Source organism: Ovis canadensis, chromosome 6, assembly GCF_042477335.2.
Source record: "Ovis canadensis isolate MfBH-ARS-UI-01 breed Bighorn chromosome 6, ARS-UI_OviCan_v2, whole genome shotgun sequence".
NCBI classification, from domain to species: Eukaryota; Metazoa; Chordata; class Mammalia; order Artiodactyla; family Bovidae; genus Ovis; species Ovis canadensis.
This window is the reverse complement of record NC_091250.1, coordinates 114,176,433-114,199,463: the sequence shown is the minus strand read 5'-3', so window position 1 is coordinate 114,199,463 and position 23,031 is coordinate 114,176,433. Positions and strand designations below refer to the sequence as shown.

Genomic DNA, 23,031 nt, shown 5'->3' with positions numbered 1-23,031 from the left:
GCACAGAGAGGCTGGGGACTTGGCCCACGGGCAGGCTCGTGGCCGGCCAGGGGTGAAGCAGAGACTCAAGTGAGTCTCTGTCACCTCCTGTCTTTGTGACCCTGCAGCATCTGTCCTGTGTGAGCTCGGGGGGCGGGGGGGGGGTGGGTGGTGCAGCGAGGAGGCATCTAGATGACCCCTCCTCCCCTCACCACTGTCTCCCTCGCTGATGACCAAGTGCATGGTGGTGCCGTTGACCAAGGGTTTAGAAGGCAGCAGAGGAAGATAACGGGCTCTGATTTATGTGTTTTTAGAGGGAGATGCTTGGGGAACATGCAGTGGAGACATTCAGCTCAGTCCCTTCCTCTTGGAGCCTCTTGTCACGGAGCCCCCGGGGGCTTGTACACCTCCACTAATCATTACACGGCTTTTCATTTAGATGACAGTCAGATAAGCCAAAAAAAAAAAAAAATTGGTGGTGTCGAGTCTAAAGTCTCATAATCTGAAGTGATTCCTCTCTGTTTCCAGTTCACTGACTGGTTGGCAGATTAAAATGTGAAGGCTTGACGAAAACATAATGAAGTGCTGCCAACCTTCAGTGTCTGAGGCATAAAATTAAATTTAACATTGTCTTACATGTCTGAAGCCTTGTCATCAGAAGGCTGGCCAGACAAATATGATTTAGAGGGTTAGGTTTTGAGAAATGAGTAGGAAAAATAAAATGTGGAATAAAAGAAGAGTGGGGATAATGCATTAAAAAAAAAAAAAGCATATCCAATGGTTTTAAGCAGTCCTGTCTGATGGCTTTGTTTAATATCGCTTCCTCTTTTGCCTGCTTGGCCAGAAAATTCTGCTGTGTTGTGCTAGTTATCCTACTGATATTGGGAAATTCAGCCCCTCCTTTACCTCGTCCTGACCACCTTATTCACCTCTTTCACCTCTCCTAATTCTCTGTACATCCTATTGATTTTCTCCTTTCTTGGGCGTTTAGTCCCTGCCCACCTCCCCATAATTTTTTGGTCAGCTGCATGCTCAGTCTGGCTGGGGACTAATTTCCAAGCTCTGAAGTTAAAAGCTAAGATCTGGCTGTCCCCTTCCATCCTAGCTGAGTGCACCCTTTACCCAGCTTTTCCGTCCCCTTCTGTTTCACCCTCGCATCTCTGTCCACAGTGGGATCTGGTGTCTGACAGCTGCTGCTCCTCCGTGTGACGTCTTCAGAGGGTGTGGGCCAGCTCTGTGTCCTGGCCTTCGAGGCTTGTCATTCCTGTCAATATTAGAAGCGAAATATAGGTCGGCCTCACAGCTCCCAGTGTTAAAAATAAAAGCTTCCTCCCCAGGCCGTGAGGGTTTGTAGATGGACATGTATTTTTCCCCCTTACCCCTAGCCCCCTTTCTCAGTTGCTTGGAGTTTGGCTGATGCTACTCTCCGTATAAGCACGCTAAGTCGCTTCAGTCATGTCTGACTCTGCGACCCCGTGGACTGTAGCCCACCAGGCTCCTCTGTCCAAGGGATTCTCCAGGCAGGAATACTGGAGTGCATAGCCATTCCCTTCCCCTGGGGTCTTCCCGACCTGGGGATCGAATCCAAGTCTCTTATGTCTCCTGCCCTGGCACCCAAGTTCTTTACCACTAGCGCCGCTCTGTGTAAGAGGGAGCCTGAAAATAGAAGAGGGGCTGGAATCATCTCCCTCGCAGACTCCATTCCCAAACGTGAGGATGGCCTAATCGGAAGTTGTGACTGGAAGCACTGAGCAAGCTTCCTCTAAGCTGTGGGGTGACGCACACTGACTGCTGGTAACTGGGGGGAGGAAACTCAGGTTCCTTTTTCTACAAAAGGCGGTCCTGGGATGGAGCCTGGGCAGAATCTCTCTGCTCCAGGACCGCCCAGCACAGCGCTTCTGCCGCAGCCACGTGACCGGGCAGTGCCGCAGCCACGTGACCGGGCAGTGGGATGCCTTACACCGTTGCTGCTAGGACCTGCCCTCTCAGCCTTGTCATCCCTCGTGCCTGCATTTGCACGATCTCAGGGGCCTCGGCCCTTGTTCTGTGATGTGAAGATGCAGGAGGCAAAAGCAGAGCCTTCTAATGTATTGTTAATAACGTTCGCTTCTCTCCTCCTGCCCTCTCGTTTCCTTCTTCTCTCTCCTCTTCTAGTCTGATTTGCCCTCTGATGTCGTTTCACCTTCATTCCATTTTGCCCTTCGACTCCTGCAAGACTTGGGAGATCAGTTTTCCTCCACATGAAGAGCCATGGAACTCTGAGACTCGAACGCTTAACAAAAAAATTTTTTTTGGTATTGAAGTATAATTGCTCTACAATGTAAGTTTCCGCTGTACAACAGCGTGAATCAGTCACAGGTATACACATATCCCCTGCCTCTTGCACCTCCCTCCCATCCCCCTGGGTCATCACAGAGCACCGAAGTGAGCTCCCTGTGCAGTACAGCAGGCTCCCACTAGCTATCTGTCTTACACATGGAAGCGTGTACATGTCAGTCCCAGGCTCTCTGTTCTGAGTCTTTGAATAGATCTTCCCCTCTGCATTTCTCAGACAAGTCTACTTGACAAGCGACTGCAGTGTCTGCTAGGAGACTGCAAAGAGAAGGCTGCTTCGACTTTTGGACTTCTCATAAGCCACCTCTGCAGTGTCCCGGCCAATCTTAAAACCCAAGCTCATGCCTTCCTTCCCATAGCTGGAATCAGTGTTGCTTTTCTGGTTGAAAATGGGACGCCCGAGTCAGCCTCGGATGTAAGCATTTTCCAAGGCTTCAAGGAAATGGCACATATCCTGATTTGTCTCTCACCCTTCTGAATTGGATTTTCTCAGGGGGTTCTGTTGGGCTGGTGTGTGCTGGTTGTTTTTCTTAGAAACAGGAGTAAGGGAGAGGGGGAGAGAAAAACAGCTAGGAGGGGGACAGGCAGCTATGGATGCATTCACCACATAAATGGTGGGTCAAGCAGAAGTGTTATGGGTCCCTGGTTTTCTAAAGCTGTACTCCAGGCCAAAGTGAAGATGGTTTCTTAGGGAGTAGACTAGGAGGGCTCCGAAAGGAGTGACTGGGGGGGACCCTCTGTGAACACAGGGGGCTTCCTAGGTGGCGCTAGTGGTGAAGAATCCTTCTGCCAATGCAGGTGGTGCAGCAGAGGCAGGTTCGAGCCCTGGGTTGGGAAGATCCCCTGGAGGAGGAAATGGCAACCCACTCCAGTATCCCATGGACAGAGGAGCCTGGCGGGCTACAGTCCCTGGGACCACAGAGAGTCAGACACAACTGGGAGACTAGACAGCAGCAGCGGCTGTAGGAACAGCCTTCTCTCTCAGCCCAACAAGTGCCAGACTCCTGAGGGCACAGGAACAGACCCTTCCACGGCTGGAGCCCACCCTCTGGAGGAGACCCTAGGGCGCATCACCTTATGAATTCAGCCTGACCCCTGTTTTACACTGAGTCCTTGTCAGGTCACTTGGCTTTCTACAGTTCCATTTCTTCATCTGGAAAATGGGAGGGTTGGACAGGAGCTGTGCTACTCAATACTGGCTGCAGAACAGGATCACTGGGGACCCTTTAGCTACCCTGCATCTAGAAATATGCCTGGTTAATTTGCTCTCAGGTAAGAGAGGCCTGGCGTCGGAGGCTTATAAACCTCCCCCGGTGATGCTTCTGGGGAGCCAGGCTGAGAAGCTCTGCCCAGCTGAGGATCAGAATGTGCATGTGAATTACATGGATCTTGTTCAATTTCAGACTCTACTTCCGCAAGTTCCTAGGGAGCCAGAGGTTCTGTCCTTCCAGCAGGCTTCTGGCAAGGCTGGTCCTCAGACCGTGCTCCGAGACACAAAAGCGGGGATGGTCTTCAGGGTCTTTGCAGCTCTGATATTCTGCTGTTGCTGCCTGCTGCCAAGTCGCTTCAGTCGTGTCTGACTCTGTGCAACCCCAGAGACGGCAGCCCACCAGGCTCCCTCGACCCTGGGATTCTCCAGGCAAGAACACTGGAGTGGGTTGCCATTTCCTTCTCTAATGCATGAAAGTGAAAAGTGAAAGTGAAGTCACTCAGTCGTGTGCGACTCAGCGACCCCATGGACTGCAGTCCCCCAGGCTCCTCCGTCCATGGGATTTTCCAGGCAAGAATACTGGAGTGGGTTGGCACTTGCCTTCTCCGTCTGATATTCTACACTTCCTTAATTATTTTCTTGGCAGGGAGAGGGCAGGGAGTGAGTGAAAGAGAAATTATTTTAATGGTGTAGTGGGAGTAAGTTCCCGTTCATCACTGGAGTGAAATGATGTCTTTGGGAAAATGTGACAGTATTTGGCAGGTAGGGTTCAGTTTTTATCTGTTTTCAATATTGAACTCGGTTTAATTAGGGAGAAAAAGGAAAACAATACATGCGTGTTGGGATGTGTGTGTGTGTGTGTGACAGAGAGAGAGAAAGAGAGAAATAGAACTTGCATACGAGCATGTTTGTGTTCAGTCGTGTCTGACTCTTTGCAACCCCATGGACTGTAGCCCTCCAGGCTCCTCTGTCCATGGGATCTTCCAAGTCAAGAATGCTGGAGCGGGTTGCCATTTTCTTTTCCAGGGGATCTTCCTGACCCAGGGATCAAACCACATCTCCTGTGTTTCCTGCATTGGAAGGTGGATTCTATACCACTGGGCCATCTGGGAAGCCTGAGAAATAAAGAGAAATACAGAGACAATGAAAGGGGGCAATGAGTGAATGTATGAGTGTGCCTAGGGTGAATGTTCTGAAGAAATGAATTTTAAGAGGGGATCAAAGGGCATGTGTAGCTTCTCCAGGCCCAGCTATGGTGAGGAGACTAGTGAAGAGGGGCAGGTTTTATTCAGCTGGGATTGAAGGTGGAGCTCTCGCTCCCAGAGCAGTTCAGGGGCCAGGAGGCTCCATCTCCTCAGCACTGTCTCATCCCTGTGCTAAGCAGCTCTTTGCTTAATTTATTCCTGAAATTCTAGGGACACCTTTGGGCTTATCAGAACTTCCCATCATTTGAACCTAGGAGTAGATGTGAGATTGTGCCTTTCTTGGTCAGAAAATTTCAGCTGGCTGCTTTCAAAAGGCTCTCTCCTTGTACCTCCCCAGCCCTTCAGCCTGACCATGAGCCACGAACACTATCTTGGAATGTGAAGACTCAGTCCAACTACTGCACAATTAAATATATATTTTAAAGTCAAGGTCAGCCTTAGAGATGTTGCCTGCATTTTTGCCTTCTGCTTTTCCTCATCTTGATAGAAGTACAGATTCCTATACATGAATGAATTTCCCCCGGTTTAAAATTATATTTAATTCAGATTAAACACTTCAGACTTTGTGATAGTGATTCTCCTGCCCACATAATTATGGGGATTTGTTTTGCTTGAGCACAGGTCTCACGCAGAGCAGTATTTCTTGCTAGAATTCACAATCCAGGATTTTGTTACTGTCCTATTTTCAGAGATTCCTCCAACTTGTGGTTAAAGGGAGAAGAATGTTTTTGTGATAAAGATATTTTCCAGTCTAGAAAAAGGCAATTTCTCTCTCTCCGTGGCATCATTTTAATCCCCTCCCCTCCATAAGAAGGATTCCTCATAGCCTCACTTTACACATCCGTCTAATGGGAATACCAATTCTATCCCACGTCTTGTGCGAATCAGCTGAGGTCAAAGTCCTGAAAGCAAGGCTAAGGCATCAGGTATTAGTCACATCTTTTCCTCCTCCTTTGTTTCCTCCAATTCTTATTTCTTTCTCTGCCTCAAATGCATTAGCTCCTGGCCTCCTTGGCACTTTGATCAGTCATTAGGTCATTCAAGAAACATTCTCCAAGCACTTATGAGACCGGCCTTGTGCCAGGCAACAAGAATGGAGCTGAAAGACCACCTCTGTCCTCGAGGAGGACACAGAAGGAGATGACCAGGATATTAAATACAGGATAGCAGGTTGGATTATAGAGGAGAGGCGCCTAACTCAGCCTGGCTGAGGATGGAAGGAGGTGGGAGTAGAGGGCCCAGGTGGTCGCGGAAGGCTTACAGAGAAGAATGATAAGTGGGAGTTAGCCAGACAGAACGAATGGGGAAGTGAAAGAACCTGTGATTTCAGCAAACTGAAAATAGTTTCGATGGTTCTTGTGGGGAGCAAACTATCAATAATAAGATTCCGTGAAGGTTAGGACTGAGTTTAGGGGCTTCCCCAGGGGCTCAGTGGTAAAGAATCTGCCTGCAAAGCAGAAGACGGAGTTCCATTCCTGGGTCACGAAGATCCCCTGGAGAAGGAAATGGCAACCCACTCCAGTATCCTTGCCTGGGAAATCCCATGGACAGAGGAGCCTGGCGGGCTACAGTTTATGGGGTCACAGAGAGCCTGAGTGAGCATGCACGCACGCAGGACTGAGTTTGTCTTTCGCATGGTGTGAGTGATTTTCTGACCCCTTGTGGAAGGAGGAGTATTTTGAATTATCCTTTTCGTAAGGATAAGGGGTCTGCTCGTTCCCAAGGATGTGCGCTGCTGCCAGGAGTTAGCCACCCACTTGCATCTCAAAGAGCGGAACTGGGGGCCTGGTGGGGCGTGAGCCCCTGGCCATGGTTCCACCAGTCCAGTGCTTTGTCCAGCTGAGAAAACTCACGCAGGCTCCTTGTGGTGGTGGCCCTGACCTTCGAATTGGGAATTCGCAGACGTAATCCTTTACAGCAGGACCTCTCAAACTGCAGGTTGCAAGCCATACTTCATGTTATGTAGGTTAGAAAATCAATAGGTTGCAACCAGCATTTTAAACAATGAAGTAGAAGAGAATAGAATATCAGAATACAGCCCACAAATAAGGACTAGTATTGTTTAGTGAAACCTGTGCTAGTACTTGATGCAAAATGCCTTTATTTTTGGCTGTACCAGATCTTAGTTGGGGCATGCAGGGTCTGTTTCCCTGACTAGGGATTGAACCTGGGCCCCCTGCATTGGGAGAGCAGAGTCTTAGCCATTGGACTACCAGGGAAGTCCCCAGAATGCCTTGTTTTACTGAGGATCATGGAAAAGAGAATTTGAAATACACTGGACTGTATAGTGCTAGGTCAAGGAGGCTAAGATATTTCCTCTTGTTTTCTAACTTCAGTTGATTCATCGTGGCTGGCTGGGGGACTGGAGTGAAAACAGTTCAGAGGTGGTGCCTAGACTCAGCGAGAAAATGCATCGTGGATTAGCGGTGCTTAACGTGGCCTTACAGCAGTGGCCGGGGACCACAGGGCCTGTGCATTTCCCTCCTTGGGGAAGGCTCTATACAGTTTAAAAGTAGTTGCTAGGGCCTTCCCTGGTGGTCCATCATTTAAGGGGCTTCCCAGGTGGCACAGTGGTAAAGAACCCGCCTGCCAATGCAGGAGCTACAGGAGATGCAAGTTCCATATTTGGGGTTGGGAAGATCCCCTGGAGGAGGAAATGGCTACCCACTCCAGTATTCTTGCCTGAAGAATCCGATGAACAGAGAAGTCTGGTGGGCTACAGTCCATAGAGTCAAAAAGAGTTACAGACGACGAAAGCAACTTAGCATGCATCCGTGGTGCACACACACATATATGTAGTTACATGTACATGTACACATACATACACAGATACCTACACATACTTCGGTGTACTTTTCATTAATAAGAAACCTCATTATAACAAAGAATTTAAATGGCTATTATTTGCTAATGAGATAGCTTGAAACATTTCAGCCTGTTAAATAGTTTGGAAAGATACTTTTAGGGCTCATCTAGTTGATTTCCATTTAGAAAGGGAAAGATTACAAAGACTGACTTGATTAACCCTGTGTTCTGAGACAGACATTTGTATTAATAACTTGAAAATTTCATGAATTAGGAAGCTACTGCCCAGACTGGTGTTTACAGGGGCTGGGTTTTCTCAGTCCTTTGAGACCAAAAGGCTTAGTGAAACATAAAGAAAGTGTTTCAAGTCGTACCAACAATGGCCCATATAACAAAGAACCAAGTCTCTGGTCCTCCTGACTCTGCTCTCCAGCACTTGTTCAGCAGCTCGTTCATTTATTCCACAGATATTTATGGTGGACCCAGTGTTCACTTGATGCCATGCTCACAGAGCTCTTTGCTAAGCACTTGAGGTACAGCAGAAACCAAAAGCAGGCTTGGCCCCAGTTCTCGTGAAGTTTGAAGGTAATGAGAGAGACAAGCAGAGATAGAGGAGAATGCAGGTGTGCGAAGTGAGGAAGGAACACAGGTCTCTGAGCGTAGAGCAGAGATTCCAACTTAGACTGTTTTTCTCCAGTCCAGGGCCTCTGGGGAAGGCACATTCTTTGGGATTTGCTGCAGAATTTGAGAAGAACTTTGTACCACAGAGCCCTCAGCAAACAATTTCCACTTGACCCTTAAACATGAACTTATCGCATGTGATCTTCAATATATGCAAATCAATCAATGTGGTACACTATATTAACAAATTGAAGAATGAAAACCACACGATCATCTCCATAGATGCAGAAAAAGCTTTCGACAAAATTCAACATCCATTTGTGATTAAAAAAACTCTCCAGAAAGTCGTCATGGAGGGAGCCTACTTCAACATAATAAAGGCCATATACAACAAACCCCTGTGTGTGTGTGTGTGTGTGTGTGTGCATGCTAAGTCACTTCAGTAGTGTCTGACTCTTTGCAACGCCATGGACTGTAGCCTGCCAGGCTCCTCTGTCCATGGGATTCGCCAGGCAAGAATACTGGCGTGAGTTGCCATGCCCTCTTCCAGGGGATCTTTTCAACCCAGGGATCAAACCAGCGTCTCTTATATCTCCTGCATAGGCAGGCGGGTTCTTTACCACTAGTGCCACCTGGGAAGCCCACAGCAAACCCGTAGCAAACATTATTTTCAATGGTGAAAAACTGAAAGCATTTTCTCTAAAATCAGGAATAAGATAAGAGTGTCCATTTTCACCACTGTTATTCAGCGTAGCCTTGGAAGTCCTTGCCATGGCAATCAGGGAAGAAAAAGAAATAACACTGCATGTGAAATGGGCTTCCAAACCCTCCCCTCCTGGTCAGCCTTCAGACCTTTTAATCAGAGCTTTCTCTTCTTCCCCTCAATACCCTCTCTCAAAGCAGACATAATTACCTGCCTTTTGATCCCACAACTCTTTTTTTGCTACCAGCAGCTCTCTGGTGCAGGCAGAAATACAGCTGTATTCTCTGAGACTCAAAAGGCTCTTCACAACTTCCCTGAATCTTTAAGAACATTTTTCTGGAAACAGTTTTATTAGCCTTGAAGCATCCTCTCATCCATTGTCCCTATCACCCTCTTTTATCAAAATTTTATAATGTGGGATTTAAGTATTTTTGAATGTTTTTAAAAATTTTTATTGGAATATAGTTGATCTACAATCTTGTGCTAGTTTCTAGTGTAGAGCAAAGTGATTCGGTCATACAGATATATCACAGTCTTACTCTTTTCAAAGTGTGCTTATTTATTTCTAACTTCAAATTTCTTTTTATCATCTCTTGCGTGTGTGGACCAATAATTCCTTTTTTAATCAATATTTTTTATTGAAGTTTAGTTGATTTACAACGGTGTGTTAATTTCCGCTGTACAACAGCGTAATGCAGTTATATATATATATTCTTTCTTAAAATATTCTTTTAAAGTATTATTATGGTTTATCATAGGATATTGAACATGGTTCTCTGTGCTATATGGTAGGAGATTGTGGTTTATCTACTCTCTATATAAAAGCTAACATCTGCTAACCCCAAACTCCAACTCTATCCCTCCCTCAACTCCTCCCGCTTGGTAGGAGTTACCACCAGTCTGTTCTCTGTTGGACCAGTTAATTCTTAAGCAGACATATTGGATGTGTTATTTCCCCACGTGTTGCTCGCTCAGACTGTTGCATGCCTCTTCCCTGTCTCTAGTCTGTGCACTCGCCTGCCTTTACACACTGAGAATGGGGAGGTGGTCTCCGAGTTACCAGTGCAGGGGACCCTTGGCTGTGCAGTGCCCTGGCCTCTGCCAATGGCCATCTCACACCAGCTCTGGCTTAGCCACCTTGTTGAAATAGTCACTAGGGCAGGTATTTTTGTGGACTATGTGCCATCCACTGAGCTGTGTACCTTATGTGCTATGTATTCCTCACCATGATTATATGAGGCAAATCTTTTATTCTCATTTACAGATGAGGAAACCAAGGCTTAGAAGAATTAAGTAACCTGCCTCAGTTACACAGCTGAAAAGTGTAGAAATGGAATTTGAACCCAGGAAATCTGTTCCATAGTCCTTACTCCTAGCTACTAATTTATATTGCCCTCACAAATAAATATAAAATATTGTTAGGAGTATAAAGCCTATAGTCATTTCAGATAAATAACTCTGAAATCAGCATGAGGCTAAAACTGACCATTTTAAACAGGACATAAGGTGATTTTTTTTAAATGTATTTTTGGCTGCGCTGGGTCTTCACTGCTGCACAGGCTTTCTCTGGCTGCGGTGAGCAGGGGCTGCTCATTGCGGTGGCCGCTCTTGTTGCAGAGCACGTGTTCTAGAGTATGTGGGCTGAGTCATGTGGAATCTTCCCAGACCAGGGGTCAAACCCACGTCCCCTGTATTGGCAGAAACATCCTTAACCATTGGACCACCAAAGAAGCCCAAGGCAGTGTTTTGAACGACTTCTAGGGCAGTGATTCTTCACGTCTCCATCTCACAGGTCTTGAAATGTGAGTCTGTGGTGTGGCTGGATGACTTAGAGTGAAACTGTATGGGGTTGGCACTCAGGGCTCTTCCTCTCTAGAATCATGGCGTGGCTTCTGCAAGATGGGTGTGTTTTTGTAATATGGAGACACTCAGCAGTTTCCAAGGATGATACATTACCCATTTGACCCAGTTTGTATTGTTCTTTATTTTTTCTTTTTATGTGCATGCTTTGTTTCCTTAAATAAGACCCTAAGCTTCTTGAGAACAATGTCCTTAAATGACTCACCCGTTGTGGTGAATGGTGCTTATTGACGGTGGTGGTAACAACTGCAGCTACTCCTGTCTCCTCCCACTGGCCTTTCCCACTGAACGGTGTTGTTCTCTGAGTACGTGACTGCCTGCCTGCTAACCCAACCCAGTTCTGCAGCGTCTGATGATAAATCGAGCACACTGAATCCTCTTTGCTTCTTCCCATTTTGTGTTCTTCTTCCACTAACCTCTGTAAATTCACTTGCACTGTTTCTTGGGTCTCAGAGTTGTTTGGATTCTGCTACAGTAGGGTCCGGGGCTTCCCTGGTGGCTCAGTGGTAAAGAATCCGCCTGCTAGTGCAGAAGACTCAGGCTCAGTCTCTGGTCTGGGAAGATTCCCTGGAGAAGGAAATGGCAACCCACTCCCGTACTCTTGCCTGGGAAATTCCAGGGACAAGGGGTCTGGCAGGCTATAGTCCATGGAATTGCAAAAGAGTTGGACACGATTTAGTGACTAAACAGCAACAACACAGTAGGGTCCAGGCTATATATTATATCCCAGCATCTGTGGACTCAATAACAAATTTTAAAATTCCACTTAGTTGGAATCTTTAATGCTTTGCAAGTTTTTTGCCTCTGTAGTTCAGAGATTGCAGCAGTTGTGGTCATCCTCAGCCATGCAGGTGTTAAAAGTAAATGTCACTCCCAATGGATTGTTCCAACTTAAATTTAAAATCCTAGCATCTTTAGCCTGGAAATTAAAAGTACACACAGCTGAATTTGATGTCCTTTTCTAGGTGTGTCTATGTGTGTGGAAATAACTGTTCATTCCTGTATCTCTCCCTCCTCCGTCTCCCTCCCCTGTGCCCTGTGCTTACTGAGTTAAATTTGCTCTTAGACCTGAGCCTGGTAAATTCTCCCTTCTGGAGAAAGGTTTATTTAGGTCTTCTGCCCATTTTTTGATTGAGTTGTTTGTTTTGATGGTATCAAGCCTCATGAACTCTTTGTATTACTGAATTTTGGAGACTAATCCCTTGTCAGTCACATCACTTGCAAATATTTTCTCCCAATCTGGGGGTTGTCTTTTCGTTTTGCTGTGCAAAAGCTTTTTGAGTTTAATTAGGTAAATTCTCCCTTCTGGTTTCTGGACAGTGCATGGGCCCGGCTCACCTTTTCCCTTCTCCTAGTTTGGCTCTGTCTAAATTCTGGTTCCTATTTAAGTCTTGGAAAATTAAATCCATCTCCTTGAGGTTAGAACAGGGCTCAGGAAACTGATTAAATTCTTCCCAACCCTAAATCCTCTGTTCTTCTGTGGGGTGACTTCTTCGTGCAGTAAAATGAGCGAAAGCCTCCACTCAAATCCCCAAGTAATTCTTCCTGCCTTCTGCAGTTTATTGAATTCATCCTTCTTGAGACTGATTCGACTGTGGTCTCAAACCGCAGCTCTGCCTTTCTGCCTTCCCAGCTCCATAGGCCTGAGCTAAAACCTTTCAGGAGTGCTGGTTTCCTTATTTTACCCTGCTTCTCCACGCTTTTGCCCTCACTGATGTCTGGTTTTCTCCTAATGCCAGGGCCAGGAGTGCAGTGCTAGGGAAAATGCCCTTTTTAAAAAAAATTTTTTTTTCCCGCTATGCCGAGTCTTCGTTGAACTCGGACCGCCTGCATTGGGAGCACAGAGTCCCAACCACTGGACCACCAGGGAAGTCCCAGTCCCTTATCTGCTAAGTGTCACTTTCCTTGCTTTTCATTGTAATTAAGGTCATCTGTCTGTAAGAGGCACTGTGAAAATCGTGAAGTGCTTAGCACTATGCCTGAAGCATAGTAAGTATTCAGTCTATATGTATGGTCAATGTTATAATTATGCTAACTTCTGTTTGAATATGATCAAATCGCTCCCATTTACTCGATCATTTCTTTGGAGAAGATGTTTTAGTTTAGCAAACATGATTTAGTCTCTTGCCTTTACCTTATCAGTCACCTTCTACTTGTCCAGATTTTCATGGAACGTGTAACATGTATGAAAGAAGGGCTTGTTGTGTGGGATGGAAGAGTCAATTGATAATAGCTGATACTATTCAAAATTGAGATGAGAACCTGCCTGATCTGAACAGAAGAATTTTACAAGTTCAAGTTTAAACTTGATGATCCATTTTAGCACATCAAAATATGTCATCGTGGTCTCAGAAGAAAGCCAAAAAGAAAGAAAAAAGGCAAAGTGTACATCAGAGAATGAGAATTCTCTCCAGGAAAGAGCGATTTACAGCAACTCATTTCAACAGCATCTTTTCTTTTTTAATTAATTGCTTTGCAATGTTGTGTTTCCACTGTATAGCAATGAGAATCAGCCATTCATATACACATATTCCTTCTTTTTTGCATTCTTTCCCCATTTAGGAAAGAAGTCACCACAGTGCATTAGGAAGTGTTCCTGGTGGTATACAGTGTGTTTGCATTAGTTATCTACTTTACACATACGATCAATAATGAATATGTGTCAATTCCTCTTTCATCGTCCTTCACTGAAAAGCATTCCTCAACCTCTGAGGGCTCAAGCCCGGTCACCTGGGATGTCCCTTTGGGTAATTTCCCCTGCTTCTCGTTTTCCGGCAGCCTGGTCCTGCTTCCATAATTCTCTAATTCAAATACAATGGAAACCACCCTTCAGATACAAGGGAAACTGCTGTCCCTGTCAGCATGTCTGACTCCAGTTGTCATAGGAAATCAGTTCTCGTATCTCTGGTGTGGGCAATAGTTTCACAAAGCAATTCTTCCTAATAATGGAAGCTTATACAGTACTTTTGGGGACCCAGGCATAGTCCTCTGCCCTTTAGAGGCATTAAGCCATTTAATTTTCACAGCCAGCTTGGGGGTGAGTACTATTACATTCCCATTTTTGCAAACAAAGAAACTGAGATATAGATTCAATACCTTACTCAGGGTTGTACACCTGGTGTTTGGCCAAGCCAGCGTGTGATCCTCTGGAGCCCGCCTTGAGTGTCTGTCCTTTTCACCACCCCTCTTTACTGCCCCTTACCTCTCTTAATTACATGCAGTGCACTCTGATGCTTTCTACTCTATAGTGGTTTTTTTTTTACATATTTGAAATTTTTAAATTTTCTTATACTTTACAATGTTGTGTTAGTTTCTGCTGTATAGCAAAGTGATTCAGTTATGTGTATACATATACCCCTCGATTTTGGATTTCCTTCCCCTTTAAGTCACCACAGAGCATTGAGCAGAGTTCCCTGACGTATACAGTGTGTTCTCATTAGTTATCTATTTTATACACAGCATCAGTAGTGTACGTATGTCAATCCCAATCTCCATCTCACCGCCCCCTTTCCCCACTTGTTGACCATACGTTTGTTCTCTATGTCTCTGTCTCTATTTTTGCTTTGCAAATAAGGCCATCTATACCATTTTTCTGGGAGAAATATCAATCACTTCAGATATGCAGATGATACCACCTTTATGGCAGAAAGTGAAGAGGAACTCAAAGCCTCTTGATGAAAGTGAAAGAGGAGAGTGAAAAAGTTGGCTTAAAGCTCAACATTCAGAAAACAAAGATCATGGCATCTGATCCCATCACTCACGAGAAATAGATGGGGAAACAGTGGAAACAGTGTCAGACTTTATTTTTTGGGGCTCCACAATCACTGCAGATGGTGATTGCAGCCATGAAATTAAAAGACGCTTACTCCTTGGAAGGAAAGTTATGACCAACCTAGATAGCATATTAAAAAGCAGAGACATTCCTTTGCCAACAAAGGTCCATCTAGTCAAGGCTATGGTTTTTCCAGTGGTCATGTATGGATGTGAGAGTTGGACTGTGCTGAGCACTGAAGAATTGATGCTTTTGAACTGTGGTGTTGAGAAGACTCTTGAGAGTCCCTTGGACTGCAAGGAGATCCAACCAGTCCATTCTAAAGGAGATCAGTCCTGGGTGTTCTTTGGAAGGAATGATGCTAAAGGTGAAACTCCAGTACTTTGGCCACCAGATGCAAAGAGTTGACTCATTGGAAAAGACTCTGATGCTGGGAGAGATTGGGGGCAGGAGGAAAAGGGGACAACAGAGGATGAGATGGCTGGATGGCATCACTGACTCAATGGACGTGAGTTTGAGTGAACTCCGGGAGTTGGTGATGGACAGGGAGGCCTGGCACGCTGTGATTCATGGGGTCGCAAAGAGTCGGACACGACTGAGCGACTGAACTGAACTGAACTGATACCGTTTTTCTGGATTCCGCATGTATGTGTTAATATGTGACATTATTATTAATGTGTCTCAATGTGACTTGAGAAATGATCCCACAGCTCTGATGGTACTGGCACGAAGCTTGAAAACCCTCTGTATCGGGAAAGGACCTGCCAGGCTGCCTTAGTCCAGTGCCTGAAACGTTCCATTCGTGTCTCTCCTTGTTCGGAAGCCACGCTCACCCAGCAACGCAGGGCTTAGGATTTGGTCTCCCATAGAGGTCTGCCTGCAGAGAAAGAACTAATGTCGTATGGACTTCAAGTATCCCTGTGAATTAATAGATTGTCCCTCTGGTTCAGGCTCTGAGGCTGGAAGATGTGACTCTGTCCCCAGGAAATGGATTGGTTGAGAAATGGAGTCATCAGATCAGGCTTCAGTGCCCAGGAGGCTGAAGGCCGTACCCTGGACCTTGTCAGAATCTTCAAGGTCCACCCTGAGATGTCTTTCGTAGGACGCCTGCAAGATTTCTTCCTGGGGTGGCGATTCCCAGCGTTGAGGAGGGGCTGCAGGAGCACGATTTATGTTTCCACAGCACTGAGCACCGTTTGTTCTGCAGTCAGAAACAGAGCTCTGCGCCCTTGTTTCTCGTCTAATATATATCCTCATTGACTCACATAGCTTCTCACAGAAAAGAATTACATGCTCCTTTCCCACCTGAGCTTTATTATGCGGCATGAATAAATGTAACACATAACCTGCAAATGATTGATTGAAATGCGATCCCCCTTTTCCTCTCACGCCAGCAATCTCTCTCTCGGAAGACGGTCTCTAGTGAGGCCAGTTCTGCATGTGTTATGCATCTCTATGATTATGCATTAAATTCTGGAGAACTAGCAAGTGATACCTAAATTCTTCAAGCATATTTGGTTGTGCTAAATAATTGATGGCATTTTTATTTATAAAAATTTACCTGCTGGAATTTCAGAACCAGAGGTTCTGCCAACCCATCTTCTCTATTAGATTTCAGCTTCCCGGCATGAAGTCCAAAGCCTCACCCACAGATCTCAATCTTTGAAAGCTCTTAGGCGGGTCGCCAGGATGAAGTCCTGCATTTCCAGACAAGTGAGATGGACGGACCTGAAGCCAACACTTGTTCTGACCTCTTCCCGCGGTCATGGGGACAAAGCTTACAAAGACCTGGGGAACTTACTTCCAAGTTTATAGCCTCAGTAGCTCGAAGATCCTAAATGGTGAACAGCGAGGGGCTTTCTGGATTTGGACAAATGTAATCATGTCGTGAGATAAGTTATAAGCCCACCTAGTTTGTATGAAGGGAAGGATCATGTGAACAAAGAGACGTATGAGTAACTGTCTTGGGAAAAGGAGAATTGAACAAAGAGGATATTTTTTGTCTTGAAAAGTATATTCTGCAGGGGTAGGGTTGGGAGGAATTGGGAGTTTGGGATCGACCTATATGTACTATTGATACTATGCAGAAAATAGGTAACTGATGCGAACTTACCGTAGAGCACAGAGAACTCTACTCAGTGATCCGTGGTGATCTAAATGGGAAGGAAATCCAAAAAAAAGAGGGGATGTATGTATACATATAAGTGGCTACCCATTCCAGTATTCTTGCCTGGAGAATTCCATGGACAGAGGAGCCTGGCAGGCTATAGTCCATAGGGTGGCAGAATCAGACACAACTGACTAACACTTTCACTTTCAAAGAAGTTGATACAAAAAAAGAAAAAAGTATATTCTGGAGAAATGGTGAACAGAATAAATTAACCAGCACGTCCAACAAACACAATTAATGGTGTCATCAAAATATTGCTTTTTCTCCTTGTTGCCCTTTAAATTTTATTGAATAGAGGAAGGTGGATGTAAAAACTCAGCAGGCCTGTGACTTTTCAACTCGTTCTTAGAAAATAGTCCTCATGTCATTCTAAGCTGCACTCTGTCTCAATTCAGAAATTAGGATGTCCGGGCCAAGGTGAGAATCGAACCTTCGAACTTGAGTGAACGTTGACCCTCTTCTCCTTTCTATTCTGAAGCCCGCGTCAGGCTGGGGGCCTGCCTTGGGAGCGATGGTGGACAGGTGACAGTCATCCGTGGTCTCTCCCTCGTGCCTTTTGCCTCCCTAGAGTTTTCAGTTTGCCAGCTGGTTTTTGAGTCCCTGAGGATTGGGTGGGCAGGTTAGGAACAAAGGACTCAGCAAGGTTGGTTTCCCACTCTCTGAAACAGGCCAGTGTTTGATGGACTCTTTCCCTTGTTGGGCCTTGTTGCGGGATCTTTAGAAACCCACATTATCGGTCATCTCTTTCCTACAGTCTTCTGGGCATTGTTGTTGTCCAATCGGTAAGTCATGTCCGACTCTTTGTGACCCCATGGACTGCAGCACACCTGGCTTCCCTGTCCCTCAGTATCTCCCAGAATTTGCTCAAATTCATGTCCATTGAGTCGGTGATGCCACCCAACCATCTCATCCTCTGCTGCCTCCTTCTCCTCCTGCCCTCAGTCTTTCCCAGCATCAGGGTCTTTTCCACTGAGTCGACTCTTCACATCAAGTGAGCGAAGTATTGGCACTTCAGCTTCAGCGTCAGTCCTTCCAATGAATATGCAGAGTTGAGTTCCTTAAGGATTGACTGGTCTGATCTCCTTGCTGTCCAAGGGACTGTCAAGAGTCTTCTTCAGCACCATAGTTTGAAAGCATCAGTTCTTCAGCACCCAGTCTTTTTTATGGTCCAACTCGCACATCTGTACATGATTACTGGAAGAACCATAGCTTTGACTACATGAACCTTTGTTGGCAAAGTGATGTCTCTGCTTTTTAAAACGCTGTCTAGATTAGTCATAGCTTTTCTTCCAAGGAGCAAGCGTCTTTTAATTTCATGGTTTCAGTCACTGTTCACAGTGATTTTGGAGCCCAGAAAATAAAGTCTGTCACTGTTTCAACTTTTTCCCCATCTAGTTGCCTTGAAGTGATGGGACCGGATGCCATGATCTTCGTCTTTTGAAGGTTGAATTTTAAGCCAGCTTTTTCACTCTCCTCTTTCACCCTCATCAAGAAGCTCTTTAATTCCTCTTTGCTTTCTGCCATAAGGTTATTATGAGGCAGATGTTTGTTGATGTATATCTGAGGTTGTTGATGTTTCTGGGCATAAGAAGGTGCATCTATATTCCAGGAGATCTCTTTTGTTTTCTTTCTAAGATCCTATCAGTTCAGTGCACATCTCCACTTTCTTGCTGCTGAGGTCTTTCGGCTTCTGTAGGTGGGCCTATGAGACAGAAGCCAAGCTGATCCCACCCCAGCTTTCTCTTCGGAGTGATCACAGTTGGTCCACAAGACACACATCAGCCAGGAAACCCCGAAAGAGCATATGGCCCCCCCACACCTCTGCCTTACTGCCACAGCCCTCTCTTTATATAGAAAGCATGAATCCAGGGCCCACCGTGTGTGCTGTTTGCCAGCTCTACAGTAAGTCCCCTACATACAAACCTTTACGTTACAAACTTTCAAAGATGTGAAAGTGCATCTGATTCCAGCAAGGAACCAAAACCTGTGCCATCAGCGTCAGACGTGAGTGATACTGCAGCTTGCCCTTCATCTCCTATTGCTGACAATCCTTCAGCTCTACCGTCTCCCACCTCCTCTCCTCCACTCAGTAATTCTCCTTGTCTGTTCACTCGATGTCAGCCGCTGTATGCCAGCTGTTGTACCGGACTACTGTACTTTGCAAGGCACTGTACTGTAAGATTCAAAATATTTTCTTTATTTTTTGTTTTTTTTTTTTATGTATTATTTCTGTGAGAAGTATTATAAACCTATTACAGTACAGTGTTACATGGCCTACTATGTCAGTTGGTACTTAAGCTAACGTTGGATTTATGAACAAATTGGATTTACGAATGAGCTCTCAGCGTGCTGCTGCATATGAAGCAGACTTACTGAATTTCAAATTTCTCCAAGGGGTCCACGTAAGCCCACTTCACTGGGCTTGAGATGAAGGAGTCACGGCTCTCTGCCCTCTTTCCTTGGGAGTATTCAGCTCACGGCTCATTCACATTTCTTTCTAAGTCTTTGCTATTCTTCATCTGAATGGGGCGTTCGGGAATGGTGGAGCCAGGTCTTGATAATTTCCTTTGTGAATTCTGTGTAACGGGTTTGTTTCCCATTCACGTGGGTATCTGATATCTATCATATTGGTGCCTCGGGCAAAAGAAATGCAGAAAGAATCCCATTCTGGTATCTTATTCCAAAAACCACAGAGAAACAATAGAAGTGTACATGTTGGTTATTTCTTGCTGCCGAAACACCCCGAAACTGAGCAGCTTTAAATAAGAGCGATGCGTCCTTTCTCCTGCTTCTGGGCTGGCTGGCCTGCTTCTCTGTTGGTCTCACCTGGGCTGGATGGGTTCATCACTCACGCTCACACAGTGGGCACTGGGCGTTGACTGCTGGCTGGACGCCTCGGATCTCTTTCTTAGGACCTCTCATTCTCTGTTAGGCTAAACCAGCTTCCTACCATGGTGATCCAGGCAATGTTTCAGGGAAGCAAAGCAGAAACTATACTGTCTCCTAGGCTGTGGAAGTCACACAGCATCTTTCTATAGGCCAAAGCGAAATTACAAGGCTAGTCTAGATTCAAGAGGTGGGAAAAAGACTCTACCTTCAGCATTTCCAGTTTGGGGCTCTCCCTAGTTCACTGTAGAACACCCACCTCTGTCAGCTCTTGCTCTAAACTTTTTCCTGAGCAGACGTGGAGTTAGGGGAGGAAGAAAAATGAATTTATATTGGTTTTAGTCGGCTTACATTCGGAAGAATAGAAAGGAAGAGAAAAGATCCAGAAGATGGGAGAAGAAGCAGAGTCACTGCAGCTGACTTTGGGCAAGCATTCATGGGGGGGAATGGACCACAGGTGGGGAACTGGGAGAACAGGCTAAACTTCCGATCATGAAGATGAGAGCAGGTCAACATCTCTGTGAATTGGGCAAATGAGACCTTTGGACCTGGGAAATCCCATGGACAGAGGAGCCTGGCGGACTATAGTCCATGGGGTCGCAAAGAGTCGGACATGACTTAGAGACTAAACAACAACACCTAAGACCTTCTGGAGCCTATTATGAAATAGACTTCAGCACAGATTGAGTTCTCCTTGGGGCCTGACCTGAGTGGACACCATAGGATGCTATCTTGATACTGGCTCTTTGATGCCCAAACCCTGTTCTTTCCACCTGTCCCCTTGGATGCAACCCGCCCCCCACTCCACTCCACCCTTTCTCTCCTCTGATCTTGTGCTCACAGGAGGAGGTGAACATCAATAAAGAGGGGTACAGGGTGGTAGCAACACAGCTCTGTCTTCACATGGGGTTTCAGGACCAGGTGAGTGGGAAGAGCAAGGCAACTGAGGCATGATTAAGTCCATTGCTCTGCTCTACTGTGGGCTGCAGATTCAAGGCTCGGAGGTTGTCATTTTAAAAAAGAAAATCTCTAAAGCCTTTAGAAATGGTTTGGACTTCCCCAGCGGCTCAGAGGGTAAAGAATCTGCCTGAAATGCAGGAGATACAAGAGATGTCGGTTCGATCTCTGGGTCGAGAAGATTCCCTAGAAGAGCAAACAGCAGCCCACTCCAGTATTCTTGCCTGAAAAATCCCATGGACAGAGGAGCCTAGCAAATTACAATCCAAAGGGTTGCAAAGAGTTGGATACAATTGAGCAATTAAGTACCTCTCACCTCAAGAAATGGTTTTAAAATGGTCTTTTAAAAAATATGTGAATACTTTATGTGTGTTTATCTAGAGTGTAAGGTGAAAGGGCCCACGATCCCCATCAGATGCCCGCATGAGGAAGGGAGCTCAGGCGGGAGACCTTGGAAGGGCAGGTTGCCTTGCTGAAAAATGAAGTGCCTGGGGCTTGTTTTCAGCCTGGAAGGTGAGCAGGCTCAGAGGACAGACTGTTGAAGCTGACAAGCACAGCTTAGGGGGAAGCTCAGAATCTTTACTTGCCTGATATTTTAAACCAGCACACACAAAATCTATAAAGGAATTTTCCACTTTCAGAGAATAGATGTATACCTACCTTGGAGAGAATATTTTTTTCTTTTTTTTTTTTTTAAGTTTTGTGACTTGTGGCTTTTTGTTATCAACAAGGCTGAGCACAAGACTTTCCAGCTGCCCCACCCCCACCATCTGCTCGGGCTGCTGTGCAGTGTGTCCAACCCTTTGCAACCCCATGCACTGTAGCCCGCCAGGCTCCCCTGTCCATGGGATTTTTCAGGCAAGAATCACGGAGTGGGTTGCCATTCCTTTCCCCAGGGGATCTTCCCGGCCCAGGAATCGAACCCACGTCTCCTGCATTGCAGGTGGATTCTTTACCGCTGAGCCACTGGGGAGGCCCTCCACCCATCTGACTCCCACCTAAATGATTCTGTAATCATTGAAACCTTTGCCCATCTGATTTCCAAGCACGTTTGTTTCATCGGAACACAGGGCAGTTTAGAGAGGGGAGGAAGAGAGGGGGGATGAGCTGAGGGCAAGTCTGAACCACTTTCCCCCTTGCTGCCCTTTCCCACCGTCCTCCCAGCTCCCGCAGCTCCAAGGCAGAACCAGCAGGCAGAGTGTGTGACCACGGCCTCACTGCCCAGAGGCTGCCGGTAGGGGGTGCTGTGTCCACACCTCCGGGCACCACCAGTGCGATGACACTCCCAGGCTTCATAAATCGTTAGACATTTAAAGCTGGCGGGGATGTTTCCTTTTGGCCATGAGGAACCTGTGGTCCAGAGAGGGGAGTTCGTGGTGGGAGTAGGGCTGAAAGACAAGCCTCTTGACTTCCGTGCTGGGGTCCCCACCCTCCATCTTCCTCCTTCACACATTCTCACCCCCAACCCCTCGCGTGATGTCAGGGATCTTGGCAATGTTGAGAGGAAGATGGCTTGCATGTGGAACTGTTAGAAAAGAACAGAAGATGGCAAGGTGCTTCCCGTGGTTGGCCTGGGAAATCAGTCTGGGGCTTTTGCATTTGACCTCGCAGGAACAGTCATTTGGAAAGTAAGAGGGATTGCGTTAAATTGCTTTTTTTTTTTTTTTTTCTTTTTGTAGTCAAACCTCAGACTTGTGGGAAAAGTTACAATTGATTACAAATCATCAAAAAGTGACAATACCTTGAGAGGAGATATGTTACCATGTCTATTCCCAGTTGTTATTACTAATACTTAGTGGGTGATATTGGCTAAGTTTGTAAATTTCACTTTGTCTCATCTGTAAAATGGGTAAAATAATGTTGGTGAAGATTCAATGAGATAGGCACATAACTGCTCATCTCAGCTCATGGCTGATTCTAGGCACTCACTAATTATTGTTGTGCCAACAGCACAATTATTATTGCACACAATTACTGCAGCAGCAATAATAATAACAAGAGCATCTTTTTGCATCTGTAACTTGGGCCCTCAGTGTAGCTAATTCAGTGGAGAAATGCCCCTGCTGCTCACCAGTTGGGTAGACAGGTCTCCAGAGTAGCGTCTCTGTCATCTCCTTGGGGCATCTCCACAGACCAAAGTGGCCGGGAGTTGGTGAGGCTGAGGGAGGAGCTGTGGAGGGGCAGAAGTGATGAGTGGGTGGCCTTATAGTAACATTTGTAAGTCAGAAAGAATTGAGTGAGGAAACGTGCTGGGGTACAGTCTTCCCCAACTGGGGATCCTTCATATAAGCAAGGAGAAAAAAGTCAAGAAATGACTTTTTTAAAAAGAAATCTTTTGGCTTTTTTTATCAAGTAATTTGATAAATGTTTAGCGTTTCTTATACAGAGGAGCCTGGTGGGCTACAGTCCGTGGGGTCATAAGAGTCAGACACAACCTAGTGATTAAATCATACAGTTTTTAATTTTTATTGTGCTTGTTTTACCATCTTTAGTGATGCCCACGAAAGGGAGATACATTTCTAGATAGTG

The 23,031-nt window shown here is 45.9% G+C and overlaps 1 protein-coding gene and 1 non-coding gene across 2 annotated transcripts in view; one reads left to right on the top strand and one right to left on the bottom strand.

The window, feature by feature from the left end:
- The window catches only part of SCD5 (stearoyl-CoA desaturase 5), a 172,429-nt gene that overhangs the window by 42,097 nt on the left and 107,301 nt on the right, over positions 1–23,031 (top strand). The window lies entirely within an intron of this gene.
- On the bottom strand, positions 6,875–6,947 carry TRNAG-CCC (transfer RNA glycine (anticodon CCC)). The gene has a single exon. It is a non-coding gene; the product is annotated as a tRNA-Gly (tRNA).